Source organism: Piliocolobus tephrosceles, chromosome 12, assembly GCF_002776525.5.
Source record: "Piliocolobus tephrosceles isolate RC106 chromosome 12, ASM277652v3, whole genome shotgun sequence".
Lineage (NCBI taxonomy): Eukaryota > Metazoa > Chordata > Mammalia > Primates > Cercopithecidae > Piliocolobus > Piliocolobus tephrosceles.
The window spans coordinates 31544120-31563880 of record NC_045445.1 but is presented as its reverse complement, the minus strand read 5'-3'; positions in this window follow the sequence as shown (position 1 = coordinate 31563880).

Genomic DNA, 19761 nt, shown 5'->3' with positions numbered 1-19761 from the left:
AAAAAAAAAAAAAAAAAAAAAAAAAAAAAAAAGGTAGTATACATTAATCAACAATAGGGTGAGTTCAGGATTCTAATCATTCTTAACTTGATGAAAATAAAATTATGTACTTACAGTTAATGAGCTAATGAGTATTCTGTCAGACACTGAGCTTATCTTTTCTGCTTTTGTTATAGGCATAAATTAATTCCAGACATAAAGATATGATTATCAGAATTAGCCTTATTCAAAGATAGCAGAAGTAGTGAAGTGAGGGAGTGTGCTGAGGCTGTAATAGTGGCATAAAAAGGCAAGCTTTGGGTTTCAGTTTCAGATCATACAAAGAGCTTGGAATTTGTCACTCCTGTCCTTAAAACAATCAAAGGCTGAACAAACAAAACCAATGACATTTCTTGGACCCATATGACAACTTAAGTCACAGAGCAAATCACTACCCTCAAATCTGGAAAGACAATCACATCCAGAGAAACATAGCCCCCAAAACTTACTTACCTGTTACAGAAGCCACAAAAATTCTTAATCTGGTAGGGAAACTTAAATACTCATTTAGACTGAATCTGAAGACTGAGTGCAGATGACCTTGAAAGTGAAAAACTTCTGGGGTCACAGGCAAGTTCCTCACATATATGTGGGCTTTCACTCCAAGAATTTACCAAATTCTCCCAATGAGGATCTGCAAAAAATTATCTTACGGTCCTTGTTGGTACTTATTAATAAGTAACTACTACTATTTAATATAGTTTTAAAAGAAGCATAAGTGACATGCCAAGAGAGGAGATAAAAAAGGAATCACATAAAATACTCAAATAAAACCATGGAAGGTGAAAAAAGAGAGGAAAAATAGAAAAAAACATGAAACTAATAGAAAACAAAGGTGGTATATATTAATCCAGTTATAACAATAATGAATTAATTTTGAATAGTTTAAATATACCAGTTAAAAGACAGATTGCCAGAGTAGATTTTTTTAAAGATTCAAATATTTACTTAAAAGCTGTCTATAAGGAAATCATTTTAAATATAAAGTATCAGATATATTAAAAATGAGGGGACAGAGAAGGATACACTATGCTAAAACTAATCAAAAGAAATCGGAAGTCGTTATATTAATTTCAGATAAAGCATAATTCAGAACAAGGGAGATTATCAAGGATAAAGCAGGATACTACACAATGACAAAACAGTAAATTCTCCCAGAAGACATATGCTATTGTTTAAATATTTGACCCGCCATGCCTCATGTTGAAATTTTATTCCCAATGTTGGAGGTGGTGCCTAATTGGGAAGTGTTTGGGTCATGGGGAAGAGCCCTCATGAATAAATTAATACTCTCCCTTGGCAGGCAGTGAGTGAGTTCTCACTCTATTAGTTCCCATGAGAGGGTTGCTAAAAAGAGCCTGGCATTTCTCTCCCCTCTTTTTCCTTGGTTTTCTCACCAGGTGATCTCTGCACATTCTGGCTCCCTTTTGTCTTCTGCCATGACTGGAAGCAGCCTGAAGCCCTCACCAAAAGTAGATGGTTGGCACCATGCTTCTTGTAAGGCTGCAGAACCATGAGCCAAATAAAACTCTTTTCTTTATAAATTACCCAACCTGAGGTAATTCTTTATAACAACACAAGCAGACTAAGACAACATAACAATACTTAAGATGTATGTGAGTCACAACAGGATCTAAATCCATGAAGCAGAAACTAACAGAGCTGAAAAGAGAAATAGACAAATCCACCATTATACTTGGAGACTCCAACATCCCTCTGTTAGTAATAGATAGATTAAGCAGGCAGAAAATCAGTAATGATATAGACAAGACAAATCAGTATGATATGACCAATTGACTTGATCTAACTGATATTTATAGAACATTCCATCCAAAAGCAGCACAATACACACTCAGCTTAAACTTACATGGAATATTCAGCAAGAAAGACCACATTCTGGGCTGTAAAACCATACCTAAATTTTTAAAAAATAATATAAATGATATAAAGTATGTTCTGAGACCACAACAGAATTAAACTAGAAAACCAATAATAGAAATATTGCTGGAAAAATGCCCAAATATTTGGATATTAAATGACAAACTTTCAAATAGCTCATGGGTCAAAGGAGAAAGCTCAAGAGAAATTAAAATATATTTTGAACTAAATATAAGAGAAAAGACATCTTATAAAAATACATAGGATACATCTAAAGCAATACTAGGAGATAAATTTCTAATATCAAATACATACATTGTTTTAAAAATATATAAAATTAATACTCTAAGTTTCTACCTCAGGAAACTAGAAGAAGAGGAAGAGGAAATTAAAGCTAAAGTGAACAAAATAAAGGAAATCATAAATATTAGAGTAAAAATCAATAAAATTGAAAATAAGAAAACAATAAAGAAAATTGACAAAACCAAAACTTGATTTTTTGAAATGAGCAATAAAATTGATCAACCTCTATCAATGTAACTAAGAAGAAAAGAGGGAAGATACAAATTATCCATGTCATGAATGAACGATTAGTCAGCACTACAAATTCTGCAGACATTAGAAGTATAACGCTATGATCAATTAAATGACCACAAATTTAATAATTTGGAAGAAATGGGCCAAATCCTTTAAAGACACAAACTATCAAAACTTACTCAATGAGAAAATGATAACATACATAGCTTCCTTCCTATTTACTAGATAGAATAAATTTGTAGTTTACACATTTCCAATTAAAAAACAGAAGATACCAGGCCCAAATAATTTCATTGCTGAAATTTGCCAATTATTTAAGGCATATATAATAAAAATTATACTTTTCAGAAATTATAAAATAAGGGAACACTCCTCAACTCATTACCAAAACCAAACAAAAAGTCACCAAAAACTATAGATCATTATCTATAATCAACACAAATGCAAAAATCCTAACAAATACTAGCAAATCAAGTCCAGCAATATATTTAAAAAGCCCACATCACTCAAGTGATGTTGTTTTCAGGAATGTGAAATTGGTTCAATGATCTGAAATAAATCAATATAATTCTATATATCAATAAACTTAAGAAAAAAATAAATGGATATAGAAAAATAATTCATTAAAATTCCAAACCCATTTATAACAATAGTGAAAAAAACAAACAAAAACTAGGAATACAAGAAAACTTCCTTAACCTAAAAAGAGAATACATGACAAATCTACAGTTAATATTGCATTTAATGATGAGAAACTAAACTCTTTTTGCCTAAGATCAACAACAAAGCAAGGATTGGAAACCAATATAATGTCAAGAAAAAGAAAAGATAAAAAGACCAGACAGGAAGGAATAAAACTGTCTTTATTTATAGAAGATAAAATTGTCTATGTAAACTGCCCCAAAGAGTAAGAAAAAAAAAGTGAAAGTAAAAACAACCATAGCAAGACGGCAGTATACAAGTTCAATGTACAAAATTCAATTGCTTTCATATATACCAGGAATAAACAGTTGGTACTTCAAAATTTTGAAAAACACCATTTATGATAGCATCAAAAATTAATGATGTTTTCATATATAAGCCTACAAAATATATGCAAGATCTATAGCAAAACCTACAAAATACAGATGAACGAAACCAAAGAAGTTTCAAATCAATGAAATTGAAATAAATAAATAAATGTTCATGAACTGAAAGACATAATATTATTAACATATTAATTCTTTCCAATCAAAAAATTTCAGCAATCTTTTTTCAAGTTAATTAATTGACAATAATTGTATATAATTACGGGGTGCAATGTGATATTTTGATACATGTATATGTTGCAAAATTATCAAATCAGGCTCATTAACATATTCATCACTTCAAATGCTTATTGTTTTCTTGTGGTGAGAATATTTAAAACCCATTCTTTTAGCTATATTGAAATGTACAATACATTATTATTAACTATAGTCATGATGTTGTGCAATATAAACATATTGACAATCTGACTCTAAAATTTATAGAAAAAAGCAAAGTTACTAGAATAGCCAATACAATTTTGAAAAACAAATTTGAAGAATATATATTACTCAATATCAAGAATTACTATAAAGTTCCAACAATCAAGAGAGTGCAACATTGCTGAAATTACAGATATATTGATCAACAAAACAGAATAGAGTGCCCAGAAGTAGACAGGCACAAATATAGTCAACTAATTTTTAACAGAGACATAAAGGTAATTCAATAGAGAAAGGATAGTCTTTTCAATAAATGGTGCTAAAACAGTTACAAGTCAATATGTAAAATAATGAATAAATAAGGCTGGATATGAACTTTACACCTTAAAAAATTAACTCAACATGAACTATACAACTAATTGTAAATAGCACAATTATAAAATTTCTAGAAAAAAATACAAGAAATGCAATGTTATCTTGGGCTTGATGATGCATTTACATACAACACCGAAAGCATGAACCATTTTTTTAAAATGTTAAGTTGAACTTCATTGAAATGAAAAAAAAAAAAGTGTTTTTTTTTTTTTTTTCTGTGGAAATCACTGTTTAGAGAATGAACAGATAAGCCATATACTGGGGTGGGGGGATTACAAATTATGTATCTGCTATAAGACTTGTAGCCAGAATAGACAAAATAGACTTAAAAGTCAACAATACAAAAGCAACCCAACTAAAAAGTGAGCAAAAATTTTGAACAATTTATCAAAGAAGTTATACAGATAGCTAATAAGCATATAGAAAAATACTCAATGTAATTTGGCTTTAGAGAAATGTAAATTAAAGCAACAATGAGATACCAGTACACACCTACTAGAATGGCTTAAATACACACAGACACACAGACACACGAATGTGACAAAACCAAATACTAATGAGAATGCCGGAATGCAAAATAGTACAGCCACTTTACAAGACAGTTTGGTCATTTCTTATAAACATTTTCTTGCCATATGAACAAACAATCATACTCCTATGTATTTATCCAACTGACTTGAAAACTTAGTCCCACAAGAACATCTCATGTGAATGTTTATAGCAACTTTATTCTTAATTACCAAAAACTGGAAGCAACTAATATGTCCCTCATTATGTGAATAACCAATCTATGCTATACTCAGAAGTGGAATACTATTTAGTGATAAAAAGGAATATACTATAAATCCATGCAACAGTGTGAATAAATATTAAATGCATATTGCTAAATGAAATGTCAGTGTGAAAAGGCTGCATCTCATAACATTTTATTTATATAACATTCTGGAAAAGGCAAAACTAAGATAGGGAAAACATATCAGTGGTTATAAGGAATTTGCAGAGGTGGGAACAAATAAGTGAAGCACAGGGAATTGTTTAGGGTGGTAAAATTACTCTATGTGATACTGTAGTGGTGAATACATGATAGTATGTGTTTGCTGAAACTCATACAATCTTACAGTATGTAGAGTAAACCTTAATGTATACAAATTAAGGAAAAACTCATTTTGGGGATCCAAGATGGAATGCAGACTGTGGCAAACTATCTAACTGTGTTACAAATGTATGATATAACCTCACGAAAGAGGATGAAGGTTAAGGCTGCTAATCTAAGTATCTTTGGAAATGAATGGGATCTACATGACTAAATGCAAAAGGAACTATTTATAAGCACTGCTAGTTGGTAAAGTTGTTTCCCATGGAAGTGTGGGTTAACAATTCTAACACCTCTCTTCATGTATACTGGGATTAAGCAATAAGTAAATGGACAGATGTTGGAATCCAGGATTCTCAGCATTGAAGGGGAGGTTGCAGATAAAGAAAAGGAAGGAGGCTAGAATAATCCATATGGTAATGGATTAAAATCAGTGACATTGATATGAACACAAGTTTAGCTTAATGTGGAGAGATATACATAGATAAATAGATAATTAGAGGTAAACAGATATAGATAAATGTATATACATTAGTTAGTATACACACATACGTTTCCTAGCTCTCATAGTTGAAAGGGCCTCAAAACAATCTAAAGGCAGTAGCAACAATAAGCACAACCAATCCCCCAGATCTTAGTTTCTAATACTATTCTCCAATAAAAGGAACCTGGGCCCCTTGGAGAAATAGCTGATTCAAGGGCTGGAGCAGGGAAGATACAAGATGAACCTGGAACATCACTGTCAGAAAAGAAGGAAAAAGTGCTCAGATAGACACACACACACACACACACACACACACTGAAGGGAGCATATCAGGGGGACATGGGAGCCAATTAAAAGAGCTGACAATGGCCAAAAACGGAAAAAATTGAGCAACAAAATAAATGAGTTGGTATTACTGGACTACAAAAAGTATAAAATAAGTATCCATGAGTCTATACTGACATAAATAAATGATTGACTAAAATATAAATGGGAGAAAACAGAGAAATCACCCAGTCCAATTTCCAAAAACAGAGTTGTCCATCAGTATCTGTGGGTCCAGTCTATTGCAAATGGAGAAAAAAATAAAAATAACAATACAATAAAAATAATGTGAATAAAAACCAATATATTATAACAACTATTTACATAACATTTACATTTTATTAGGTATTGTAAGTAATCTAGAGATGATTTAAAGTGTACAGGAGGATATGTTTAGGTTATATGCAAATACACCATCTTATAATAAGGGAATTGAGCATCCATGGATTTTGATATCCAAGAGGGGTGGGCCCTGGAACCAATAAGTGGAACCAATACCAATACTTCATGGAAACCAAGGGACAACTGTACTCAGCTCTCAAGGAAGTGGAGCATAAAACTTCACATTTCTTAAATTTGGTATGGACAAAGTGACTTCCTTTCAAAGAGTATAGCATGGAAAAAGGGAGAAAAGGGGAACTTTACAGTGAAAAGACTTGCCAATCTCCATGTCAGCCAGATTAACATCAACAGTGATAATAAGTCATGTGGATAGCACGTACCATTGATATGATGTGATGAGAATGGCACTTTACCTCTGTGATCTTCCTTCTCAAAACCTATAGCCCAGCTCTAATCATGAGAAAACTTCAGACAAATCCCAGTAGAGGGACATTGTAAAAAATATGTAACTAGTACTCCTCAAAATTGTTAAGGTCATCAAAAATAAGGAAAGTCTGACAAACTCTGCATGATCTCACTTATATATGTAATCTAAAAAATGTATAACTGATAAAAATAAAGAGTAGAATGGTGGTTACGAGAGAATGGGTGGGGTGGGGGGATTTTTGCCAAAAGATAAGAAGTTTTAGTGAGACAGTAGGAATAAGTTCTAGTGATCTATTGCACAGTGTGGTGACTATAATTAGTGATAATGTATTATATATTTTAAAATTGTAAAAACAGTAGATTTTAAATGTTTTCACCACACAAAAATGAGAAGTATGTGAAGTGATGGATATATTAATTAGCTTGATTCAATCATTCCACAATGTTTGTGTGAGTGTATAAATACATATACATGTATATATATCAAAACATCACATTGTTCTCCATGAATATATAGTTATTATTTGTCATTTAAATCAACAAAAACAAAGTTTGAGAAAAATGTCACAGTCATGAGAGGCTTAAGGAAATATGATATCTAAATACAATGTGGTATCCTGAGTGGAATCCTGGAAGAGAAAAATGATATTACATAAAAACTAAGGAAATCCAAATAAAGTCTGAACTTTAGTCAACAATAACGTAATTATTATTGGTTTATTGGTTGTGAAAAATGCACCATAGTAGTGTTAACAATGGGGTGCAGAATATAAGGGAACTCTGTAATATTCTTGCAACTTTTTGCAGGTCTAAAACTACTCTAAAATTAATAGTTTATTAAATGTCATTTTCTGAGACAAGGTCTTACTCTGTCACCCATGATGGAGTGCATTGGCATGATCATTGCTCACTGCAGCCTGGAATTCCTGGGTTCAAGTGATCTCACCTCAGCCTCCCAAGTAGCTGGGACTACAGGTTCATGCCACCACTCCCAACTAATTGTTGTGTGTGTGTGTGTGTGTGTGTGTGTGTGTGTGTGTGTGTGTGTGTACCTCTCACTATGTTGCTCAAACTTGTCTTGAACTTCTGGCCTCAAGCCATCCTCCTGCCTCCGGCCTCCCAAAGTGCTGGGATTACAGGTGTGAGCCATCATGCCCAGCCGAAATTTTATTTTTAAATGGCAAGGCAAACTTCATCTAAAAATGTATATCCCCAGCCCACTTACATATAATCTGAAGTGTCACCATTGAGAGCCATCAACCCTAAGTTCTTATTTCTAAGGAAGTCCTCCTGGGTATTCTGTTAAGCATTATCATTCTGTGATTAACATTCGAGGCAGGTGTTTTTTTTCTTCTTCTTCTATAGCTAGCTAATAGAGAGTACTGAGGTAACAAGGCTTTTCACTAAGAAGGGAGGCTTACTATGGAGCTGACACAGCCAGGAAGGTAGAGATGAGTAGAGTGCTCCAGCAGTAGTACCAATCCTGAGGACCCAGGCCCTGTGTTTGTGAAAACCTACAAAATAAACACAGTAGACAGAGAGGCAAATTGAAGCAGTTCTAACTTGCATGTGAAGGGAAAAGTTTACTGGTTCCTGCCTAATCTTACTTCAAGGGCCTCAGCTTGGTGTCATAGTACTTCTGCTGGTGGCACTCTCTTAAAGCAGCTCACAACATCTTAAACTAAGAACAGTCTCTCTCTAGTGATTTATTACTTTAGAACCCTACACAAATTGTGAGGAAATCCGAGTAGCACTTGACTGTCTATTTTGTTACAAGTTGCAGGAAGGCTGAGAAGAAATGGTTAGGGAGTGGGTAATTACAGAAAGGAATACAAACTCAGATGTTTTGCCTCTCAGACACATTCCAACTTGTGTCTGAGTTCAGCTTAGCATAGGTGAAATCTCACTTAGTCAAATAAACATGCCTGTAAAAATATCCAGGGGATGAGGACGAGAGAATCAAATTTTTATAAAGCAAATGCTGTTTTCTCCAAGGGCTCAATATCACTTCAGAGCCATTTTATATTCTTATTTCCTGGCTCTTCAATGTGTTATGATACTCCAACAGTAGTTAGTATCTCACTGCTTCCTCCTCTAGTTTCACTGTCAGCTAGTTAAACGTAAATATGTAAATAAATAATTTAAAATAGTATGAAAGCCTTCTATGTAATGGTTTTCCACTGTGACTCCTTTTCTGTTCTTCTGGCTATGTGAATTACCCCTCTCTTATGCATCTGTAACCCTTGGTTTTCTTAAGCAACACATGTCTGTCATCCTGTGGGTTTTTCACAGAGGAAGCCTTTATAGGCAGAACTGGACAAAAGAAAAACAGCTTGGTCCAATGGATAGCAGATCTAGATGATTATCAAAATTACCTGAAGAGCTGGTTAAACATACAGATTTTCAGGCCATGCCTCAAACCTTCTGAATCTGAAACTTTGGAAGTAGGGCCTAGGAATTAGTATGCTTAAAAAGCATTACAATTCTAGATTTAATGAAACAAGTAACAAGTTCTTTGTAGACTCTGGATATTAGCCCTTTGTCAGATGGATAGATTGCAAAATTTTTCTCCCATTCTGTAGGTTGCTTGTTCGCTCTAATGATAGTTTATTTTGCTGTGCAGAAGCTCTTTAGTTTAGATCCCGTTTGTCAATTTTGGCTTTTGTTGCCATTGCTTTTGGTGCTTTAGTCATGAAGTCTTTGCCCATGCCTATGTCCTGAATGGTATTGCCTAGGATTTCTTCTAGGGTTTTGATGGTTTTAGGTCTGACATTTCAGTCTTCAATCCATCTTAAGTTAATTTTTTGTTTAAGGTGTAAGGAAGGAGTCCAGTTTCAGTTTTCTGCATATGACTAGCCAGTTTTCCCAGCACCATTTACTAAATAGGGAATCCTTTCCCCATTGCTTGTTTTTGTCAGGTTTGTCAAAGATCAGATGGTTGTAGATGTGTGGCATTATTTCTGAGGCCTCTGTTCTGTTCCATTGGTCTATATATCTGTTTTGGTACCAGTACCATGCTGTTTTGGTTACTGTATCCTTGTAGCATAGTTTGAAGTCAGGTAGTGTGATGCCTCCAGCTTTGTTCTTTTGGCTTAGGATTTTCTTGGCTATACAGGCTATTTTTTGGTTCCATGAAATTTAAAGTATTTTTTTTTCTAATTCTGTGAAGAAAGTCACTAGTAGCCTGGTGTGAATAGCATTGAATCTATAAATTACTCTGGGAAGTATGGCCATTTTCACGATATTGATTCTTCCTATCCATAAGCATGGACTGTTTTTCCATTTGTTTGTGTCCTCTCTTATTTCCTGGAGCAGTGGTTTGTAGTTCTCCTTGAAGAGGTCCTTCACATATCTTGTAAGTTGTATTCCTAGGTATTTTATTCTCTTTGTAGCAACTGTGAATGGGAGTTCTATCATGATTTGGTGTATAGGAACGCTTGTGATTTTTGCACATTGATTTTGTATCATGAGACTTTGCTGGAGTTACTTATCAACTTAAGGAGATTTTGGCCTGAGACGATAGGGTTTTCTAAATATACAATCTTTTTCATTTGTCTTCACAATTTTCTTGCCTGGAGGATAGGGCCAAGTTTACCATCTACCTGCAATCAGTGTAAGGAATGTATTTTTCTTTGCTTAGTCTCAAGCAAATAACTTTCCTAGTTCCTAATTCAATACTACTTTAGCCAGTGGAAACTACTCTAGAATTATCTAATTTCCTTTTTCTATGTCTGCCAGGCAACATGGGGTTAGTATCAGAATTTAAATACTTCAATTTATAACCTCCCAAATCTAAACAGAAACAGTCAGAAAGAAACACTTACAATTTTCCAGGATACGATGATTCTCTAAATTTTGTTTGGCAAGTGTCCAAAAGGTTGAATCACCAGGCAAAGTACATAGTGATTGGGTCACTGCAATCTTTTCGCTCTCAGCCAGAACTCCAAGAGAACAGGTTCCTCTACCCTATACAATAATCTCTGAATGCAATTTCCAAATAGATCCTAGAATTTCATTTTCTGAAATATAGTACAATAAACACTGCACTTGAAGTGATGAGACACCTTGATATTTGTCTTGGTCTGTTGTTAACTGGTTGAGTGATCATAGACAAACTATTTTCCTTCTTTAAACCTTAGTTTTCCTATCTATACGATGAAGGAATTAAGATTAATAAGCTTTTAGAGTGGAACCTATTATTTCTCATTGAACCCAGTTGGGTTATTTGTAGTATGAGTTCTGAACTTCTCAGGGGTCCAGTTATTTGTAAGGAAACCAAATAGGAACTTTAAGACTTATTTGACTGCTACTAAATTCAGCCTCAGAGATCTTTAACTTTTCACCTTGGCTCACCTTGTGCCAGACCCACTATCTTGGCCAATAAGCTACCCAGCCATAAACAAGGGAACCAGGGAAAACAGTCTGTTAATATTGCTTTTAAGCCTGAGAAAGCCTGTCAGAAAATCTATGACTCTGAAGATAATTGAGCTCCATGAATACCAAAGTAAATGTTATCAAATATATTATCTCAATTCATAATCTCCCAAATTAGATAAATTTCTAAGAGTCTTTCCACTGGGACAAGAATTATTCAAATTTAGCCCCACAACAGGCTATAGCAGTAAAGACAGGGCCCCATGCCTACCATCTGGTCTCTTAAAGTAGAAAGACCAAATTAATGTGGTGGATGTGAGTAGGCTCTTTCAAGCTGTGTAGAAAGATCTCTCTCTTTCTCTCATTTGTGTTCTTATTCTACTTGGCCTCAATCTAATAATTTCTTTACTCACAAGATTTTGTTTGTTGTCAGTTCCCCAGCTATCCTCTCATGGGGACTATCATTTCTTCTGAAAACAACCCTCTCTTTCTGACCAAATCACAGGCACAAATTCTGTTGGTTTTTGGATCATGTTTTTTTCTTTCTTTCTTTCTTTCTTTCTCTCTTTTTCTCTTTTTTCTTTCTCTCTCTCTTTCTTTCTCTCTTAGTGTGGTTTGGCAGGAGGAAGCGAGGGTATTATTTTGGTCCCAAAACATAGCTCAAGTTTCTCACACTATAAAGCTAACCAGCCTCATAGAACATGACAACAACATCCTTGCCTCTTCCTAAGAGAGCCCATAAATAACAGAAGAGACCATAGGAAGCCCATTTCCCCCAAAAGCATAGAAGGATCCTGTTACCAGAGTTCAGGACTCACATCTAAATGTATCACATTACTGAATGGCATGGTTAGTTTTGGAAAGACATAATTTGATGTATAGTAATGCAAATTGCCATAATAGCACACTATCCTTTACTTGAAAGAGGCATTCTCCATGATGACATGAGGCCACCTTTCCAGGAAGCCATAAAGTCTTTGACCACCCACAGTGTCAGCACAAATTCACTGTACCTGTATTACCAAAATGGATGAATTATTTTTTCACGGCTTGGGTCGCCTTTGTCATAATTATAAAAATTGAACAAAACACCCTTGTACTTAAGATTCTGGTAATACCAATGCACATCTAAAGGTCCACTGTGCCCTGAAGGAATGGGATGACTCTCAAAATAAACTTTCTCCAGGTGCAGATAGATCTTTTTATTCTCTAGAGCTTCTCTTCATTCCAAGGACCCAGATGCTGGCTCACAGAAAGTCCCAGTCCCACACCTAGCCCCAGTATTACAGCAAAGCTGAGTGTCATTGTCTTCAGTACCCCTAAGTAAAGAAGTTGTACTGCGGTAATTGGTAATACTGTTTCAAAAGTGCTTGTTGTGTGGCAAGCATTGTGTAGAATCCTCTATACAGATGATTTAATTTATACCTTAAAAAAAAACTGTGACACAGATTCTCTTACTACTCATTTGTGATGGTTAATTTATGTGTCAACTTGACTAGGATGCAGCATCCAGTTATCCAACCAAACACTAATCTAGGTTTTACTGTGAAGGTATTTTGTAGATGTGGTTAACATCTACAGTCAGTGGACTTTAAGTAAAACAGGTTGTCTTTGATGTAGGTAGGCTTCATCCAATCAGTTGGAAGGCCTTAAAAGCAAAAATGAGTTTTCCTGGAGAAGAAGAAATTTTGTCTCAAGGCTGCAGCATCAATTCCTGCCTGAGTTTCAATCCTGTCTGGCTGCTCTACAGATTTCAGATGTGCTAGCCCTGCAATCAAGTGAACCAATTCCTAGGAGTATATACAATAGCCTACTGTTTTTTTTCCTTAGATAACACTCACTGATACACAACTTTGACAGATGAAAAATGAAATTCAAGGTAGTTGAATAACTTGTTCAATATCGTAATAGCCAGTATTAGAGGAAAGAATTGAACCTGAGTAGATTAACTCCAAACTACATATCCTTTCCCCTGCTGCCTCTTAGACATTTCAATCCATTCAAAAATATTTACCTGATCCTGAGAAATTGCATGGGAATACTTCAAGGATCTACATGTTTATCATACTTTATTGTATGATAACATTATAAACTTATTAATTATATTTATGCTTATTAGCGATAATTATAGTTATCATTTATTGAATCACTCCTATATGTTAGACATTGTCATAAACATTTTGCATGTGTTATATAATCCCAACAACCATATAAGATAGGTAATAATACTATCATTTTATAGGTGGTAAATATGAGGGTTAAAAATGTTAAATAATGTGTCCAATGTCATGGATCTAGTATATAGCAGAGTGGGACTCAAGAACATTGCTCTGGGCTGACTTCCTCTGAACTAATGCGAATAGAATCCAGTGATTACCCTGCCTTAATGCCTAAGGAGTCATTATTAATCTGATAACAGTGAGTTGGTCATTTGTCTTACAGGGCCACATTTCTGCTTGCATATAGGGTCCTTGGCTTCTGAACCACGTCCAAAATCAATTAAACTTTTTTAATATCCCCTAAAAGTACCAGAGATGTCATGTCTACTTTGGATTCAGCAGCCACTATTTCTGGGTCATGTCCCAGGTAGGCACAATTTATGAGGTCAATAGATCTGATAAAGAGGCATTAAGGAATAAAGAGGGCAAGGAATAAGCTTTGAAGACAGAACAGTTGGGTTCAAATCTCTGTTCTGCAAACTTCAGCACATCAGCTAACTTTTCTGAAAGTTAGTTTCTTATCTGTAAAATTGAAATGATAATTGCTCTGGGATTGTTTTGAGGACTAAGAAGGTAATGTGTAAAAAACATTAGACCAGAGTATGGGCCCTCCAAATGTGAGTTATGTGTGGCCAGTTAAAGAGCCATCAGCTCTGGCTGTTGGGACTTCAGGCTGACCTGAGAAACCTCAGCAAGGACCCTGAGAGCTCCAATCAAGTTCCAAATCGGATATAAACTTCTCCTGCACAAATATACCCATGTCTGTATAATTAACTGGGCAGAGTCAAATAGGCCCAAAACAGTTAGAGAAGGAACTAATGGTGTACTATGATCTCCATTCCAGTACTATTAGTGTTGTTCTATGACAGACTACTCTATCATTAGTTCAATTCAACTCTCATTTTCTGAGCTCCTACTCTGTGTCAAGATCCTGTTCTAGGTTTTGGAATTACAGGGAAGAAAAAGACATTGTCTTACTCTCAATTCGCTCATAGTCTACTGGGTTCATGAGTGTGGGGTAGTGGGAGACAGGGATAGACTAGTGTATTTTACTTAGTCTATACTTATATGGCACTCATTTTATGCCGGGTCCTATTTTAACCACTCATTAAAGCCTCATATCAACTCTGTGAAATAGTTAACATTTTTTATTATTTTTTCTATTTTATGGATGAGGAAACTGAGACATGGAGACCTGGAATAATTTGTCCAAGATTACACCACTAATAAATATCAGAACTAAGATTTGAACATACCTCACTATACTACTGTGCTCCAATAACACTTTCTCATTATCTATATACTGATAGGAGTACCTACTTGGGAATACTGGGAGAGCTCCCAAAAGACTCCAGAAACTGTAGAGGACTGGTTCATGTTGTTATCTTCTAAGAAGCTGGCAAAATCCCTGATTACAAAGCAGGGGTTAACCAGAACCACAAATAATAAATTTGAGTGTGCCTACCCATACCCATAGAATGCCCATAGAATAGGCAAGAATATGGAAATGTATCTGTATTACTAATCTATTGTTGCATTAATAATTACCCACCAAATCTCAGCAGTTGGAAATAACAAAGATTGATTATCTCATAGTTTCTGTAGGTCAAGAATCTGGACATAGCTTACTTAGGTGCCTCTGACTCAAACCCTTTATTAGGTTGTAGTCAAATTGTCCACCAGGAAAGCAGTCTCAACTGGAGGAGGATCTGTATCTGAGCTCACTCTTGTGGTTGTTTTCAAGATTCAGTTTGTCACAAGTGAGAGGCCTCAGGCCCTCTCTGGATGTCTACCTCAGTTCCTTCCTGGGCCTCTCCATACGATAACTGACAACATCGTAGCTGGCTTCCTTCGGAGAAAGTAAACAAGAGAGGTAGAAAGAGCAACCACCCAAGACAGAAGACACCATCTTTTTATAACCTAATCTGGCTACTAGATCCCTTTAATTCTGACATGTTCTATTTATTAGAAGAAAGTCATTGAGTTCAGCTTATACTGAAGGGTAGAGGATTACACAAGACCAGGTGTTGGGGATTTGGGGAGAGTTATCTTTGTTTTTGTTTTGTTTTCCAATTTATTTTTTATTTTTAAAACATTTTTGTGTGTACATTGTAGGTGTATATATTTACAGGCTACATGAGATGTTTTGATATAGTCATGCAATGTAAAATAAGCATATCATGGAGAATGGGGTATCCATTTCCTCAAGCATTTATCCTCTGAGTTATGAACAATCCAATTGCATTATTTAATATACAATGAAGTTATTATAGACTATAGTCACCCTATGGTGCTATCAAATGGCAGGTCTTATTCATTCTTTCTATATTTTTTGTACCAATTAACCATCCCCACCTCCCCCCCAACTCTCTACTACCCTTCCCAGCCTCTGGTAACCATCTTCTACTCCCTATGTCCATGAGTTCAATTGATTTGATTTTTATATCTCACAAATAAGTGAGAATACGTGATGTTTGTTTCTCTGTGCCTGGCTCATTTCACTTAATATAATGATCTCCAGTTTTACCCATGTTATTGCAAATGACCAGATCTCATTCTATTATGGCTGAATAGTTCTCCATTGTGCATACGTACCACATTTTTTCCATTCATCTTTTTATGGACACTTAGGTTGCTTCCAGATCTTAGCTATTGTAAACAGTGTTGCAACAATCATAGAAGTACAGATACCTCTTTGATATACTTATTTCCTTTTTGGGGGATATATACCCAGCAGTGGGATTGCTGGATCATATGGTAGCTCAATTTTTAATTTTTTGAAGAACATCCAAACTGTTATCCATAGTGGTTGTACTAATTTACATTCCCACCAAAAGTGTACCAGGGTTCCCTTTTCTCCACATACTCACCAGCATTTGTCCTTCCCTGTTTTTTAGTTATAAGCCATTTTAACTGGGGTGAAATGATACCTCATTGTAGTTTTGAATTGCATTTCTCTGATGATCAGTGATGTCGAGCACCTTTTTATATGCCTGTTTGCCATTTGTATGCCTTCCTTTGAGAAATGTTTATTTAAATTATTTGCCCATCTTTTGATCACAGTATTAGATTTTTTTCCTACAGAGTTGTTTGAGCTCCTTATATATTCTGGTCATTAATTCCTTGTGAGAAGTGTAGTTTGCAAATGTTCTCTCCCATTCTATGGGCTGTCTCTTCACTTTATTGATTGTATCCTTTGCTGTGCAGAAGCTTTTTAACTTGATGTGATTCCATTTGTCCATGTTTCCTTTGGTTGCCTGTGCTTGTAGGGTTTGCTCAAGAAGTCTTTGCCCAGACCAAGATCCTGGAGATTTTCCCCAATGTTTTCTTGTAGTATTTTCATAGTTTGAGGTCTTACATTTCAGTCTTTAATCCATTTTGATTTGATTTTTGTATATGGTAAGAGATAAGATCTAGTTTCATTCTTTTGACTATGGATACCCAGTTTTCTCAGCACCATTTATTGAAAAGACTGCCTTTTCCCCAGTATATGTTCTTGACACCTTTGTCAAAAATGAGTTTACTGTAGGTGTGTGAATAGAGAATAGGGTTCTCTATTCTGTTCCGTGGGTCTATGTGTCTGTTTTTATGACAGTGCCATGTCGTTTTGCTTACTGATACCTCTGTAATATAATTTGAAGTTAGGTAATATGAGTCCTCCTGTTTTGTTCTTTTTGCTTGGGATACTTTGGCTATTCTGGGTCTTTTGTGACTCTATATAAATTTTAGCATTGTTTTTTTCTATTTCTGTGAAGAATGTCATTGGTATTTTGATAGAGATTGCATTGAATCTCTAGATTGCATTGAGTATGATGGACAGTTTAACAATGCTGATTTTTGCAATTCATGAACGTGAAATCTTTTTCCATTTGTTGGTGTCCTCGTCAATTTCCTTCATCAGTGTTTTTTAGTTTTTATTATAGAGCTCTTTCACTTCTTTGGTTAATTCCTATGTATTTAGTTTTATGTGTGGCTATTGTAAGTGGGATTAGTTTTTTATTTATTTTGCAAACTGTTTGCTGTTGGTATATAGAAATGCTTCTTTTTTGTGTTGATTTTGTATCCTGCAACTTTACTGATGTTATCAGTTCTAACAGTTTTTTGGTGGAGTCTCTAGGTTTTTCCAAATATAAGATCATACTGCTAGCAAACAAGGATAATCTGACTTCTTCCTTTCCAATTTGGATGCCCTTTATATCTCTCTCTTGTCTGACTGCTGTATTGCGGACTTCCAGTATTATTTTGAATATCAGTGGTGGCAGTGGGTATCCTTGTCATGTTCCATATCTTACAGGAAAGGCTTTCACTTTTTCCCCATTCATTATGATGCTAGTGTGTCTGTCATATATGGCTCTTATTATGTTGAGGTATGTTCCTTCTATACCCAGTTTTTTTCAGGGTTTTTATCATAAAAGGATGTTGAATTTTATCAAATGCCTTTTCAACATCAATTGAAATAATCATGGGGTTTTTATCTTTCATTCTGTTGATATGGTGTATCATGTTGTTTGATTTGCATATGTTGAATCATCCTTCTATCCCTGGGAAAAATTCCACATGGTCATGATGAATAATGTTTCTTATGTATTGTTAAATTTGGTTTACTAGTATTTTGTTGAGGATTTTTCCATCAATATTCATCAGAGATACTGACCTGTAGTTTTCTTGTTTTTAATATGTCTTTATCTGGTTTTGGTATCAGGATAATACTGACCTCGTACAATGAGTTTGGAAGTATTCCCTCCTTCTGTGTTTTTCAAAATAGTTTGAGTAGTATTGTTATTATTGGTTGTTCTTTAAATGTTTGGTATCAGTGAAGCCATTGGTTCCTGGGCTTTTCTTTACTGGGAGACTTATGACAATTTTGATCTTGTTATTTGTTATGGTCTGTTCAGGTTTTAGAATTCTTCCTCGTTCAATCTAGTTAAATTTATGTATCTAGGAATTTGCCCATTTATTCTAGGGTTTTCAATTTATTGACATATAGTTGCTCATAGTAGCCATTAATGATCCCGAGAATTTCTGCAGCATCAGTTGTAAAGTCTCCTTTTCCTTTTCTGATTATAATTATTTGGATCCTCTCTCTTTTTTATTAGTCTAGCTGAAAGTTTGTCTTAAAAAATTCAAATTTTTGTTCCATTGACCTTTTATATTGTTTTCTTCATTTCAGTCTTATTTATGTATGCTCTGATCCTTATGATATTTTTTCTTCCACTAATTTTGGGTATGGTTTGCTATTGCTGTTCTAGTTCTTTAAATGCATCATTGGATTGTTTGAAGTTTTTCCACTTTTTTTGATGTAGACACATCTATAAACTTCCCTCTTAGTACTGCTTTTGTTGTATCCCATAGGTTTTGTTATATTGTTTCAATTATCATTTATTTCAATACACTTTTCAATTTCCTTCTTAATTTCTTTATTGATCCATTGGTCATTCAGAAGCATGTTGTTTAATTTCCATGTATTTATATAGTTTCCAAAATTCCTTTTGTTTTTAATTTCTAGTTTTATTCCATTGTGGTCAGAGAAGATGTTTGATATTATTTCAAGTTTTTTGAATGTTTTAAGACTTGTTTTGTTACCTAACATATGGTCTATCCTTGAGAATGATCCAAGTGCTGAGGAAAAGAATGTGTACTCTACAGTTCTTGGATATAATGTTCTGTAAATATCTATTACATTTATTTGGTCTATAGTGCAGATTAAGTCCAATATTTATTTGTTGATTTTGAGGGTCATCTTTGAAGCTGCCTTGCATAGTCACTAACATCATCTAAAGGCAGGACACTCTGAATTTAGTCTGCCAGTAAATCACTGGTCTGGCTTGTCCTCAGGTACTAGAGTACCTGTACTATTGAATTTAGAAGAAACTCTTGTACTGAGATTCAGACACTAAGTCTAATAACACAAGCTAATTACGATTTTACTTCGACCTTTATTATTTTCATTATTTTGGGGTACAGGTGGTTTTTGGTTACATGGATAAGTTCTTTAGAGGTGATTACTGGAATTTTGGTGTACCTGTCCCTGAGTAGTGTACACAGTACTCAATATGTACTCTTTTGTCTCTCATATATATGTTATGTATGTGAATACATATACTACGTTTTTTTTTCCTTTTTTTTATTTTTTTATTTTTATTATACTTTAAGTTCTAGGGTACATGTGCATAATGTGCAGGTTTGTTACATATGTATACATGTGCCATGTTGGTGTGCTGC